This window comes from Phyllobates terribilis, unplaced genomic scaffold (assembly GCF_046119375.1).
Source record: "Phyllobates terribilis strain yellow unplaced genomic scaffold, ASM4611937v1 Scaffold_1__5_contigs__length_1240528914, whole genome shotgun sequence".
In the NCBI taxonomy this organism is placed as follows: domain Eukaryota; kingdom Metazoa; phylum Chordata; class Amphibia; order Anura; family Dendrobatidae; genus Phyllobates; species Phyllobates terribilis.
The window spans coordinates 1,002,772,703-1,002,788,196 of record NW_027362761.1 but is presented as its reverse complement, the minus strand read 5'-3'; the positions used below and the strand labels follow the sequence as shown (position 1 = coordinate 1,002,788,196).

General features: G+C 28.6%; 5 non-coding genes across 5 annotated transcripts; all 5 read right to left on the bottom strand.

Moving 5' to 3' along the window:
- Window positions 1-3,357: 3,357 nt before the first annotated feature.
- TRNAG-GCC (transfer RNA glycine (anticodon GCC)) lies at window positions 3,358-3,429 on the bottom strand. The gene has a single exon. It is a non-coding gene; the product is annotated as a tRNA-Gly (tRNA).
- A 2,780-nt stretch (window positions 3,430-6,209) lies between these two features.
- Window positions 6,210-6,281, bottom strand: TRNAC-GCA (transfer RNA cysteine (anticodon GCA)). Its single transcript has one exon. It is a non-coding gene; the product is annotated as a tRNA-Cys (tRNA).
- A 1,838-nt stretch (window positions 6,282-8,119) lies between these two features.
- Window positions 8,120-8,191, bottom strand: TRNAC-GCA (transfer RNA cysteine (anticodon GCA)). Its single transcript has one exon. It is a non-coding gene; the product is annotated as a tRNA-Cys (tRNA).
- A 3,746-nt stretch (window positions 8,192-11,937) lies between these two features.
- On the bottom strand, window positions 11,938-12,009 carry TRNAC-GCA (transfer RNA cysteine (anticodon GCA)). Its single transcript has one exon. It is a non-coding gene; the product is annotated as a tRNA-Cys (tRNA).
- Window positions 12,010-14,786: 2,777 nt separating this feature from the next.
- Window positions 14,787-14,858, bottom strand: TRNAC-GCA (transfer RNA cysteine (anticodon GCA)). The gene has a single exon. It is a non-coding gene; the product is annotated as a tRNA-Cys (tRNA).
- Between the last annotated feature and the right edge of the window lie 636 nt (window positions 14,859-15,494).

Genomic DNA, 15,494 nt, shown 5'->3' with positions numbered 1-15,494 from the left:
TTGGTTTAAAAAGATTTATCTTCAGGGGGCACTCGGAGTTGAACCAAGGACCTCTTAATCTGCAGTCAAATGCTCTGCCACTGAGATATACCCCCAAAACTTAAGTAACGCACACTCTTTTTTTTTTTTTTTTAAATTACATTAAAGCAATAAGAACTTTAGAAAGCTTTACATTGTGATTATTTTTTGTTTCCGATGCTTTTTTCTTCTCTAAAAATCTTTAATGAATTCAAAAAGTACAGACAAATAATCAGGAATTTTTATTTTACAAGTCAATTCTTAGTTTTAGAGTCTTCCAAAGTGCTAAAAGTATCATCTTATAGATTTTTTACATTGACTTTTTACAGACAACGTTTTTCGACCTTTTGTCTGATTTTTTAAATATATTTCATATGAAGAAAGCACATCAATATGCATTCAACGTTATATGCCTAAAATGTTTTAATGGATAAACAAGTAATAAAGCTAGAATTATTTGGTTTAAAAAGATTTATCTTCAGGGGGCACTCAGAGTTGAACCAAGGACCTCTTGATCTGCAGTCAAATGCTCTGCCACTGAGATATACCCCCAAAACTTAAGTAATGCACACTCTTTTTTTTTTTTTTTTTTAATTACATTAAAGCTATAAGAACTTTACAAAGTTTTACATTGTGATTATTTTTTCTTTCCGATGCATTTTTCTTCTCTAAAAATCTTTAATGAATTCAAAAAGTACAAACAAATAATCAGGAATTTTTATTTTACAAGTGAATTCTTAGTTTTAGAGTCTTCCAAAGTGCTAAAAGTATCATCTTATAGATTTTTTACATTGACTTTTTACAGACAACGTTTTTCGACCTTTTGGCTGATTTTTTAAATAGATTTCACATGAAGAAAGCACATCAATATGCATTCAACGTTATATGTCTAAAATGTTTTAATGGATAAACAAGTAATAAAGCTAGAATTATTTGGTTTAAAAAGATTTATCTTCAGGGGGCACTCGGAGTTGAACGAAGGACCTCTTGATCTGCAGTCAAATGCTCTGCGACTGAGCTATACCCCCAAAACTTAAGAAATGCACACTCTTTTTTTTTTTTTTTTTAAATTACATTAAAGCTATAAGAACTTTACAAAGTTTTACATTGTGATTATTTTTTCTTTCCGATGCATTTTTCGTCTCTAAAAATCTTTAATGAATTCAAAAAGTACAAACAAATAATCAGAAATTTTTATTTTACAAGTCAATTCTTAGTTTTAGAGTCTTCCAAAGTGCTAAAAGTATCATCTTATAGATTTTTTACATTGACTTTTTACAGACAACGTTTTTCGACCTTTTGACTGATTTTTTAAATAGATTTCATATGAAGAAAGCACATCAATATGCATTCAATGTTATATATGCCTAAAATGTTTTAATGGATAAACAAGCAATAAAGCTAGAATTATTTGGTTTAAAAAGATTTATCTTCATGGGGCACTCGGAGTTGAACCAAGGACCTCTTAATCTCCAGTCAAATGCTCTGCCACTGAGATATACCCCCAAAACTTAAAAAATGCACCCTCTTTTTTTTTTTTTTTTTTTAATTACATTAAAGCTATAAGAACTTTACAAAGTTTTACATTGTGATTATTTTTTCTTTCCGATGCATTTTTCTTCTCTAAAAATCTTTAATGAATTCAAAAAGTACAGACAAATAATCAGGAATTTTTATTTTACAAGTCAATTCTTAGTTTTAGAGTCTTCCAAAGTGCTAAAAGTATCATCTTATAGATTTTTTACATTGACTTTTTACAGACAACGTTTTTCGACCTTTTGTCTGATTTTTTAAATAGATTTCATATGAAGAAAGCACATCAATATGCATTCAACGTTATATGCCTAAAATGTTTTAATGGATAAACAAGTAATAAAGCAAGAATTATTTGGTTTAAAAAGATTTATCTTCAGGGGGCACTCGGAGTTGAACCAAGGACCTCTTAATCTGCAGTCAAATGCTCTGCCACTGAGATATACCCCCAAAACTTAAGTAACGCACACTCTTTTTTTTTTTTTTTTAAATTACATTAAAGCAATAAGAACTTTAGAAAGCTTTACATTGTGATTATTTTTTGTTTCCGATGCTTTTTTCTTCTCTAAAAATCTTTAATGAATTCAAAAAGTACAGACAAATAATCAGGAATTTTTATTTTACAAGTCAATTCTTAGTTTTAGAGTCTTCCAAAGTGCTAAAAGTATCATCTTATAGATTTTTTACATTGACTTTTTACAGACAACGTTTTTCGACCTTTTGTCTGATTTTTTAAATATATTTCATATGAAGAAAGCACATCAATATGCATTCAACGTTATATGCCTAAAATGTTTTAATGGATAAACAAGTAATAAAGCTAGAATTATTTGGTTTAAAAAGATTTATCTTCAGGGGGCACTCAGAGTTGAACCAAGGACCTCTTGATCTGCAGTCAAATGCTCTGCCACTGAGCTATACCCCCAAAACTTAAGTAATGCACACTCTTTTTTTTTTTTTTTAAATTACATTAAAGCTATAAGAACTTTACAAAGTTTTGCATTGTGATTATTTTTTCTTTCCGATGCATTTTTCGTCTCTAAAAATCTTTAATGAATTCAAAAAGTACAAACAAATAATCAGAAATTTTTATTTTACAAGTCAATTCTTAGTTTTAGAGTCTTCCAAAGTGCTAAAAGTATCATCTTATAGATTTTTTACATTGACTTTTTACAGACAACGTTTTTCGACCTTTTGGCTGATTTTTTAAATAGATTTCATATGAAGAAAGCACATCAATATGCATTCAACGTTATATATGCCTAAAATGTTTTAATGGATAAACAAGCAATAAAGCTAGAATTATTTGGTTTAAAAAGATTTATCTTCATGGGGCACTCGGAGTTGAACCAAGGACCTCTTAATCTCCAGTCAAATGCTCTGCCACTGAGATATACCCCCAAAACTTAAATAATGCACCCTCTTTTTTTTTTTTTTTTTTTAATTACATTAAAGCTATAAGAACTTTACAAAGTTTTACATTGTGATTATTTTTTCTTTCCGATGCATTTTTCTTCTCTAAAAATCTTTAATGAATTCAAAAAGTACAGACAAATAATCAGGAATTTTTATTTTACAAGTCAATTCTTAGTTTTAGAGTCTTCCAAAGTGCTAAAAGTATCATCTTATAGATTTTTTACATTGACTTTTTACAGACAACGTTTTTCGACCTTTTGTCTGATTTTTTAAATAGATTTCATATGAAGAAAGCACATCAATATGCATTCAACGTTATATGTCTAAAATGTTTTAATGGATAAACAAGTAATAAAGCAAGAATTATTTGGTTTAAAAAGATTTATCTTCAGGGGGCACTCGGAGTTGAACCAAGGACCTCTTAATCGGCAGTCAAATGCTCTGCCACTGAGATATACCCCCAAAACTTAAGTAACGCACACTCTTTTTTTTTTTTTTTAAATCACATTAAAGCTATAAGAACTTTAGAAAGCTTTACATTGTGATTATTTTTTGTTTCCGATGCATTTTTCTTCTCTAAAAATCTTTAATGAATTCAAAAAGTACAGACAAATAATCAGGAATTTTTATTTTACAAGTCAATTCTTAGTTTTAGAGTCTTCCAAAGTGCTAAAAGTATCATCTTATAGATTTTTTACATTGACTTTTTACAGACAACGTTTTTCGACCTTTTGTCTGATTTTTTAAATATATTTCATATGAAGAAAGCACATCAATATGCATTCAACGTTATATGCCTAAAATGTTTTAATGGATAAACAAGTAATAAAGCTAGAATTATTTGGTTTAAAAAGATTTATCTTCAGGGGGCACTCAGAGTTGAACCAAGGACCTCTTGATCTGCAGTCAAATGCTCTGCCACTGAGCTATACCCCCAAAACTTAAGTAATGCACACTCTTTTTTTTTTTTTTTTAAATTACATTAAAGCTATAAGAACTTTACAAAGTCTTACATTGTGATTATTTTTTCTTTCCGATGCATTTTTCTTCTCTAAAAATCTTTAATGAATTCAAAAAGTACAAACAAATAATCAGGAATTTTTATTTTACAAGTCAATTCTTAGTTTTAGAGTCTTCCAAAGTGCTAAAAGTATCATCTTATAGATTTTTTACATTGACTTTTTACAGACAACGTTTTTCGACCTTTTGGCTGATTTTTTAAATAGATTTCACATGAAGAAAGCACATCAATATGCATTCAACGTTATATGTCTAAAATGTTTTAATGGATAAACAAGTAATAAAGCTAGAATTATTTGGTTTAAAAAGATTTATCTTCAGGGGGCACTCGGAGTTGAACCAAGGACCTCTTGATCTGCAGTCAAATGCTCTGCGACTGAGCTATACCCCCAAAACTTAAGAAATGCACACTCTTTTTTTTTTTTTTTTTAAATTACATTAAAGCTATAAGAACTTTACAAAGTTTTACATTGTGATTATTTTTTCTTTCCGATGCATTTTTCGTCTCTAAAAATCTTTAATGAATTCAAAAAGTACAAACAAATAATCAGAAATTTTTATTTTACAAGTCAATTCTTAGTTTTAGAGTCTTCCAAAGTGCTAAAAGTATCATCTTATAGATTTTTTACATTGACTTTTTACAGACAACGTTTTTCGACCTTTTGTCTGATTTTTTAAATATATTTCATATGAAGAAAGCACATCAATATGCATTCAACGTTATATGCCTAAAATGTTTTAATGGATAAACAAGTAATAAAGCAAGAATTATTTGGTTTAAAAAGATTTATCTTCAGGGGGCACTTGGAGTTGAACCAAGGACCTCTTAATCTGCAGTCAAATGCTCTGCCACTGAGATATACCCCCAAAACTTAAGTAACGCACACTCTTTTTTTTTTTTTTTTAATTACATTAAAGCTATAAGAACTTTAGAAAGCTTTACATTGTGATTATTTTTTGTTTCCGATGCATTTTTCTTCTCTAAAAATCTTTAATGAATTCAAAAAGTACAGACAAATAATCAGGAATTTTTATTTTACAAGTCAATTCTTAGTTTTAGAGTCTTCCAAAGTGCTAAAAGTATCATCTTATAGATTTTTTACATTGACTTTTTACAGACAACGTTTTTCGACCTTTTGTCTGATTTTTTAAATATATTTCATATGAAGAAAGCACATCAATATGCATTCAACGTTATATGCCTAAAATGTTTTAATGGATAAACAAGTAATAAAGCTAGAATTATTTGGTTTAAAAAGATTTATCTTCAGCGGGCACTCAGATTTGAACCAAGGACCTCTTGATCTGCAGTCAAATGCTCTGCCACTGAGCTATACCCCCAAAACTTAAGTAATGCACACTCTTTTTTTTTTTTTTTTTTTAAATTACATTAAAGCTATAAGAACTTTACAAAGTTTTACATTGTGATTATTTTTTCTTTCCGATGCATTTTTCTTCTCTAAAAATCTTTAATGAATTCAAAAAGTACAAACAAATAATCAGGAATTTTTATTTTACAAGTCAATTCTTAGTTTTAGAGTCTTCCAAAGTGCTAAAAGTATCATCTTATAGATTTTTTACATTGACTTTTTACAGACAACGTTTTTCGACCTTTTGGCTGATTTTTTAAATAGATTTCACATGAAGAAAGCACATCAATATGCATTCAACGTTATATGTCTAAAATGTTTTAATGGATAAACAAGTAATAAAGCTAGAATTATTTGGTTTAAAAAGATTTATCTTCAGGGGGCACTCGGAGTTGAACCAAGGACCTCTTGATCTGCAGTCAAATGCTCTGCGACTGAGCTATACCCCCAAAACTTAAGAAATGCACACTCTTTTTTTTTTTTTTTTAAATTACATTAAAGCTATAAGAACTTTACAAAGTTTTACATTGTGATAATTTTTTCTTTCCGATGCATTTTTCTTCTTTAAAAATCTTTAATGAATTCAAAAAGTACAGACAAATAATCAGGAATTTTTATTTTACAAGTCAATTCTTAGTTTTAGAGTCTTCCAAAGTGCTAAAAGTATCATCTTATAGATTTTTTACATTGACTTTTATCAGACAACGTTTTTCGACCTTTTGGCTGATTTTTTAAATAGATTTCATATGAAGAAAGCACATCAATATGCATTCAACGTTATATGCCTAAAATGTTTTAATGGATAAACAAGTAATAAAGCTTGAATTATTTGGTTTAAAAAGATTTATCTTCAGGGGGCACTCGGAGTTGAACCAAGGACCTCTTAATCTGCAGTCAAATGCTCTGCCACTGAGCTATACCCCCAAAAATTAAGTAATGCACCCTCTTTTTTTTTTTTTTTTTTTTTTTTAAATTACATTAAAGCTATAAGAACTTTACAAAGTTTTACATTGTGATTATTTTTTCTTTCCGATGCATTTTTCGTCTCTAAAAATCTTTAATGAATTCAAAAAGTACAAACAAATAATCAGAAATTTTTATTTTACAAGTCAATTCTTAGTTTTAGAGTCTTCCAAAGTGCTAAAAGTATCATCTTATAGATTTTTTACATTGACTTTTTACAGACAACGTTTTTCGACCTTTTGTCTGATTTTTTAAATATATTTCATATGAAGAAAGCACATCAATATGCATTCAACGTTATATGCCTAAAATGTTTTAATGGATAAACAAGTAATAAAGCAAGAATTATTTGGTTTAAAAAGATTTATCTTCAGGGGGCACTCGGAGTTGAACCAAGGACCTCTTAATCTGCAGTCAAATGCTCTGCCACTGAGATATACCCCCAAAACTTAAGTAACGCACACTCTTTTTTTTTTTTTTTTAAATTACATTAAAGCTATAAGAACTTTAGAAAGCTTTACATTGTGATTATTTTTTGTTTCCGATGCATTTTTCTTCTCTAAAAATCTTTAATGAATTCAAAAAGTACAGACAAATAATCAGGAATTTTTATTTTACAAGTCAATTCTTAGTTTTAGAGTCTTCCAAAGTGCTAAAAGTATCATCTTATAGATTTTTTACATTGACTTTTTACAGACAACGTTTTTCGACCTTTTGTCTGATTTTTTAAATATATTTCATATGAAGAAAGCACATCAATATGCATTCAACGTTATATGCCTAAAATGTTTTAATGGATAAACAAGTAATAAAGCTAGAATTATTTGGTTTAAAAAGATTTATCTTCAGGGGGCACTCAGAGTTGAACCAAGGACCTCTTGATCTGCAGTCAAATGCTCTGCCACTGAGCTATACCCCCAAAACTTAAGTAATGCACACTCTTTTTTTTTTTTTTTTTTAAATTACATTAAAGCTATAAGAACTTTACAAAGTTTTACATTGTGATTATTTTTTCTTTCCGATGCATTTTTCTTCTCTAAAAATCTTTAATGAATTCAAAAAGTACAAACAAATAATCAGGAATTTTTATTTTACAAGTCAATTCTTAGTTTTAGAGTCTTCCAAAGTGCTAAAAGTATCATCTTATAGATTTTTTACATTGACTTTTTACAGACAACGTTTTTCGACCTTTTGGCTGATTTTTTAAATAGATTTCACATGAAGAAAGCACATCAATATGCATTCAACGTTATATGTCTAAAATGTTTTAATGGATAAACAAGTAATAAAGCTAGAATTATTTGGTTTAAAAAGATTTATCTTCAGGGGGCACTCGGAGTTGAACCAAGGACCTCTTGATCTGCAGTCAAATGCTCTGCGACTGAGATATACCCCCAAAACTTAAGAAATGCACACTCTTTTTTTTTTTTTTTTTAAATTACATTAAAGCTATAAGAACTTTACAAAGTTTTACATTGTGATTATTTTTTCTTTCCGATGCATTTTTCTTCTTTAAAAATCTTTAATGAATTCAAAAAGTACAGACAAATAATCAGGAATTTTTATTTTACAAGTCAATTCTTAGTTTTAGAGTCTTCCAAAGTGCTAAAAGTATCATCTTATAGATTTTTTACATTGACTTTTATCAGACAACGTTTTTCGACCTTTTGGCTGATTTTTTAAATAGATTTCATATGAAGAAAGCACATCAATATGCATTCAACGTTATATGCCTAAAATGTTTTAATGGATAAACAAGTAATAAAGCTTGAATTATTTGGTTTAAAAGATTTATCTTCAGGGGGCACTCGGAGTTGAACCAAGGACCTCTTAATCTGCAGTCAAATGCTCTGCCACTGAGCTATACCCCCAAAACTTAAGTAATGCACCCTCTTTTTTTTTTTTTTTTTTTTTTTTAAATTACATTAAAGCTATAAGAACTTTACAAAGTTTTACATTGTGATTATTTTTTCTTTCCGATGCATTTTTCGTCTCTAAAAATCTTTAATGAATTCAAAAAGTACAAACAAATAATCAGAAATTTTTATTTTACAAGTCAATTCTTAGTTTTAGAGTCTTCCAAAGTGCTAAAAGTATCATCTTATAGATTTTTTACATTGACTTTTTACAGACAACGTTTTTCGACCTTTTGGCTGATTTTTTAAATAGATTTCATATGAAGAAAGCACATCAATATGCATTCAACGTTATATATGCCTAAAATGTTTTAATGGATAAACAAGCAATAAAGCTAGAATTATTTGGTTTAAAAAGATTTATCTTCATGGGGCACTCGGAGTTGAACCAAGGACCTCTTAATCTCCAGTCAAATGCTCTGCCACTGAGATATACCCCCAAAACTTAAATAATGCACCCTCTTTTTTTTTTTTTTTTTTTAATTACATTAAAGCTATAAGAACTTTACAAAGTTTTACATTGTGATTATTTTTTCTTTCCGATGCATTTTTCTTCTCTAAAAATCTTTAATGAATTCAAAAAGTACAGACAAATAATCAGGAATTTTTATTTTACAAGTCAATTCTTAGTTTTAGAGTCTTCCAAAGTGCTAAAAGTATCATCTTATAGATTTTTAACATTGACTTTTTACAGACAACGTTTTTCGACCTTTTGTCTGATTTTTTAAATAGATTTCATATGAAGAAAGCACATCAATATGCATTCAACGTTATATGCCTAAAATGTTTTAATGGATAAACAAGTAATAAAGCAAGAATTATTTGGTTTAAAAAGATTTATCTTCAGGGGGCACTCGGAGTTGAACCAAGGACCTCTTAATCTGCAGTCAAATGCTCTGCCACTGAGATATACCCCCAAAATTTAAGTAACGCACACTCTTTTTTTTTTTTTTCTAAATTACATTAAAGCTATAAGAACTTTAGAAAGCTTTACAATGTGATTATTTTTTGTTTCCGATGCATTTTTCTTCTCTAAAAATCTTTAATGAATTCAAAAAGTACAGACAAATAATCAGGAATTTTTATTTTACAAGTCAATTCTTAGTTTTAGAGTCTTCCAAAGTGCTAAAAGTATCATCTTATAGATTTTTTACATTGACTTTTTACAGACAACGTTTTTCGACCTTTTGTCTGATTTTTTAAATATATTTCATATGAAGAAAGCACATCAATATGCATTCCACGTTATATGCCTAAAATGTTTTAATGGATAAACAAGTAATAAAGCTAGAATTATTTGGTTTAAAAAGATTTATCTTCAGGGGGCACTCAGAGTTGAACCAAGGACCTCTTGATCTGCAGTCAAATGCTCTGCCACTGAGCTATACCCCCAAAACTTAAGTAATGCACACTCTTTTTTTTTTTTTTTTTAAATTACATTAAAGCTATAAGAACTTTACAAAGTTTTACATTGTGATTATTTTTTCTTTCCGATGCATTTTTCTTCTCTAAAAATCTTTAATGAATTCAAAAAGTACAAACAAATAATCAGGAATTTTTATTTTACAAGTGAATTCTTAGTTTTAGAGTCTTCCAAAGTGCTAAAAGTATCATCTTATAGATTTTTTACATTGACTTTTTACAGACAACGTTTTTCGACCTTTTGGCTGATTTTTTAAATAGATTTCACATGAAGAAAGCACATCAATATGCATTCAACGTTATATGTCTAAAATGTTTTAATGGATAAACAAGTAATAAAGCTAGAATTATTTGGTTTAAAAAGATTTATCTTCAGGGGGCACTCGGAGTTGAACCAAGGACCTCTTGATCTGCAGTCAAATGCTCTGCGACTGAGATATACCCCCAAAACTTAAGAAATGCACACTCTTTTTTTTTTTTTTTTTAAATTACATTAAAGCTATAAGAACTTTACAAAGTTTTACATTGTGATTATTTTTTCTTTCCGATGCATTTTTCTTCTCTAAAAATCTTTAATGAATTCAAAAAGTACAGACAAATAATTAGGAATTTTTATTTTACAAGTCAATTCTTAGTTTTAGAGTCTTCCAAAGTGCTAAAAGTATCATCTTATAGATTTTTTACATTGACTTTTTACAGACAACGTTTTTCGACCTTTTGTCTGATTTTTTAAATAGATTTCATATGAAGAAAGCACATCAATATGCATTCAACGTTATATGCCTAAAATGTTTTAATGGATAAACAAGTAATAAAGCAAGAATTATTTGGTTTAAAAAGATTTATCTTCAGGGGGCACTCGGAGTTGAACCAAGGACCTCTTAATCTGCAGTCAAATGCTCTGCCACTGAGATATACCCCCAAAACTTAAGTAACGCACACTCTTTTTTTTTTTTTTTTAAATTACATTAAAGCTATAAGAACTTTAGAAAGCTTTACATTGTGATTATTTTTTGTTTCCGATGCATTTTTCTTCTCTAAAAATCTTTAATGAATTCAAAAAGTACAGACAAATAATCAGGAATTTTTATTTTACAAGTCAATTCTTAGTTTTAGAGTCTTCCAAAGTGCTAAAAGTATCATCTTATAGATTTTTTACATTGACTTTTTACAGACAACGTTTTTCGACCTTTTGTCTGATTTTTTAAATATATTTCATATGAAGAAAGCACATCAATATGCATTCAACGTTATATGCCTAAAATGTTTTAATGGATAAACAAGTAATAAAGCTAGAATTATTTGGTTTAAAAAGATTTATCTTCAGGGGGCACTCAGAGTTGAACCAAGGACCTCTTGATCTGCAGTCAAATGCTCTGCCACTGAGCTATACCCCCAAAACTTAAGTAATGCACACTCTTTTTTTTTTTTTTTTTTTAAATTACATTAAAGCTATAAGAACTTTACAAAGTTTTACATTGTGATTATTTTTTCTTTCCGATGCATTTTTCTTCTCTAAAAATCTTTAATGAATTCAAAAAGTACAAACAAATAATCAGGAATTTTTATTTTACAAGTCAATTCTTAGTTTTAGAGTCTTCCAAAGTGCTAAAAGTATCATCTTATAGATTTTTTACATTGACTTTTTACAGACAACGTTTTTCGACCTTTTGGCTGATTTTTTAAATAGATTTCACATGAAGAAAGCACATCAATATGCATTCAACGTTATATGTCTAAAATGTTTTAATGGATAAACAAGTAATAAAGCTAGAATTATTTGGTTTAAAAAGATTTATCTTCAGGGGGCACTCGGAGTTGAACCAAGGACCTCTTGATCTGCAGTCAAATGCTCTGCGACTGAGCTATACCCCCAAAACTTAAGAAATGCACACTCTTTTTTTTTTTTTTTTTAAATTACATTAAAGCTATAAGAACTTTACAAAGTTTTACATTGTGATTATTTTTTCTTTCCGATGCATTTTTCTTCTTTAAAAATCTTTAATGAATTCAAAAAGTACAGACAAATAATCAGGAATTTTTATTTTACAAGTCAATTCTTAGTTTTAGAGTCTTCCAAAGTGCTAAAAGTATCATCTTATAGATTTTTTACATTGACTTTTATCAGACAACGTTTTTCGACCTTTTGGCTGATTTTTTAAATAGATTTCATATGAAGAAAGCACATCAATATGCATTCAACGTTATATGCCTAAAATGTTTTAATGGATAAACAAGTAATAAAGCTTGAATTATTTGGTTTAAAAAGATTTATCTTCAGGGGGCACTCGGAGTTGAACCAAGGACCTCTTAATCTGCAGTCAAATGCTCTGCCACTGAGCTATACCCCCAAAACTTAAGTAATGCACCCTCTTTTTTTTTTTTTTTTTTTTTTTTAAATTACATTAAAGCTATAAGAACTTTACAAAGTTTTACATTGTGATTATTTTTTCTTTCCGATGCATTTTTCGTCTCTAAAAATCTTTAATGAATTCTAAAAGTACAAACAAATAATCAGAAATTTTTATTTTACAAGTCAATTCTTAGTTTTAGAGTCTTCCAAAGTGCTAAAAGTATCATCTTATAGATTTTTTACATTGACTTTTTACAGACGTTTTTCGACCTTTTGGCTGATTTTTTAAATAGATTTCATATGAAGAAAGCACATCAATATGCATTCAACGTTATATATGCCTAAAATGTTTTAATGGATAAACAAGCAATAAAGCTAGAATTATTTGGTTTAAAAAGATTTATCTTCATGGGGCACTCGGAGTTGAACCAAGGACCTCTTAATCTCCAGTCAAATGCTCTGCCACTGAGATATACCCCCAAAACTTAAATAATGCCCCCTCTTTTTTTTTTTTTTTTTTTAATTACATTAAAGCTATAAGAACTTTACAAAGTTTTACATTGTGATTATTTTTTCTTTCCGATGCATTTTTCTTCTTTAAAAATCTTTAATGAATTCAAAAAGTACAGACAAATAATCAGGAATTTTTATTTTACAAGTCAATTCTTAGTTTTAGAGTCTTCCAAAGTGCTAAAAGTATCATCTTATAGATTTTTAACATTCCCTTTTTACAGACAACGTTTTTCGACCTTTTGTCTGATTTTTTAAATAGATTTCATATGAAGAAAGCACATCAATATGCATTCCACGTCATATGCCTAAAATGTTTTAATGGATAAACAAGTAATAAAGCTAGAATTATTTGGTTTAAAAAGATTTATGTTCAGGGCGCACTCAGAGTTGAACCAAAGACCTCTTGATCTGCAGTCAAATGCTCTGCCACTGAGCTATACCCCCAAAACTTAAGAAATGCACACTCTTTTTTTTTTTTTTTAAATTACATTAAAGCTATAAGAACTTTACAAAGTTTTACATTGTGATTATTTTTTCTTTCCGATGCATTTTTCTTCTCTAAAAATCTTTAATGAATTCAAAAAGTACAGACAAATAATCAGGAATTTTTATTTTACAAGTCAATTCTTAGTTTTAGAGTCTTCCAAAGTGCTAAAAGTATCATCTTATAGATTTTTTACATTGACTTTTTACAGACAACGTTTTTCGACCTTTTGTCTGATTTTTTAAATAGATTTCATATGAAGAAAGCACATCAATATGCATTCAACGTTATATGCCTAAAATGTTTTAATGGATAAACAAGTAATAAAGCAAGAATTATTTGGTTTAAAAAGATTTATCTTCAGGGGGCACTCGGAGTTGAACCAAGGACCTCTTAATCTGCAGTCAAATGCTCTGCCACTGAGATATACCCCCAAAACTTAAGTAACGCACACTCTTTTTTTTTTTTTTTTAAATTACATTAAAGCTATAAGAACTTTAGAAAGCTTTACATTGTGATTATTTTTTGTTTCCGATGCATTTTTCTTCTCTAAAAATCTTTAATGAATTCAAAAAGTACAGACAAATAATCAGGAATTTTTATTTTACAAGTCAATTCTTAGTTTTAGAGTCTTCCAAAGTGCTAAAAGTATCATCTTATAGATTTTTTACATTGACTTTTTACAGACAACGTTTTTCGACCTTTTGTCTGATTTTTTAAATATATTTCATATGAAGAAAGCACATCAATATGCATTCAACGTTATATGCCTAAAATGTTTTAATGGATAAACAAGTAATAAAGCAAGAATTATTTGGTTTAAAAAGACTTATCTTCAGGGGGCACTCAGAGTTGAACCAAGGACCTCTTGATCTGCAGTCAAATGCTCTGCCACTGAGCTATACCCCCAAAACTTAAGTAATGCACACTCTTTTTTTTTTAAATTACATTAAAGCTATAAGAACTTTACAAAGTTTTACATTGTGATTATTGTTTCTTTCCGATGCATTTTTCTTCTCTAAAAATCTTTAATGAATTCAAAAAGTACAAATAATCAGGAATTTTTATTTTACAAGTGAATTCTTAGTTTTAGAGTCTTCCAAAGTGCTAAAAGTATCATCTTATAGATTTTTTACATTGACTTTTTACAGACAACGTTTTTCGACCTTTTGGCTGATTTTTTAAATAGATTTCACATGAAGAAAGCACATCAATATGCATTCAACGTTATATGTCTAAAATGTTTTAATGGATAAACAAGTAATAAAGCTAGAATTATTTGGTTTAAAAAGATTTATCTTCAGGGGGCACTCGGAGTTGAACCAAGGACCTCTTGATCTGCAGTCAAATGCTCTGCGACTGAGCTATACCCCCAAAACTTAAGAAATGCACACTCTTTTTTTTTTTTTTTTTAAATTACATTAAAGCTATAAGAACTTTACAAAGTTTTACATTGTGATTATTTTTTCTTTCCGATGCATTTTTCTTCTTTAAAAATCTTTAATGAATTCAAAAAGTACAGACAAATAATCAGGAATTTTTATTTTACAAGTCAATTCTTAGTTTTAGAGTCTTCCAAAGTGCTAAAAGTATCATCTTATAGATTTTTTACATTGACTTTTATCAGACAACGTTTTTCGACCTTTTGGCTGATTTTTTAAATAGATTTCATATGAAGAAAGCACATCAATATGCATTCAACGCTATATGCCTAAAATGTTTTAATGGATAAACAAGTAATAAAGCTTGAATTATTTGGTTTAAAAAGATTTATCTTCAGGGGGCACTCGGAGTTGAACCAAGGACCTCTTAATCTGCAGTCAAATGCTCTGCCACTGAGCTATACCCCCAAAACTTAAGTAATGCACCCTCTTTTTTTTTTAAATTACATTAAAGCTATAAGAACTTTACAAAGTTTTACATTGTGATTATTTTTTCTTTCCGATGCATTTTTCTTCTCTAAAAATCTTTAATGAATTCAAAAAGTACAAACAAATAATCAGAAATTTTTATTTTACAAGTCAATTCTTAGTTTTAGAGTCTTCCAAAGTGCTAAAAGTATCATCTTATAGATTTTTTACATTGACTTTTTACAGACAACGTTTTTCGACCTTTTGGCTGATTTTTTAAATAGATTTCATATGAAGAAAGCACATCAATATGCATTCAACGTTATATATGCCTAAAATGTTTTAATGGATAAACAAGCAATAAAGCTAGAATTATTTGGTTTAAAAAGATTTATCTTCATGGGGCACTCGGAGTTGAACCAAGGACCTCTTAATCTCCAGTCAAATGCTCTGCCACTGAGATATACCCCCAAAACTTAAATAATGCACCCTCTTTTTTTTTTTTTTTTAATTACATTAAAGCTATAAGAACTTTACAAAGTTTTACATTGTGATTATTTTTTCTTTCCGATGCATTTTTCTTCTCTAAAAATCTTTAATGAATTCAAAAAGTACAGACAAATATTCAGGAATTTT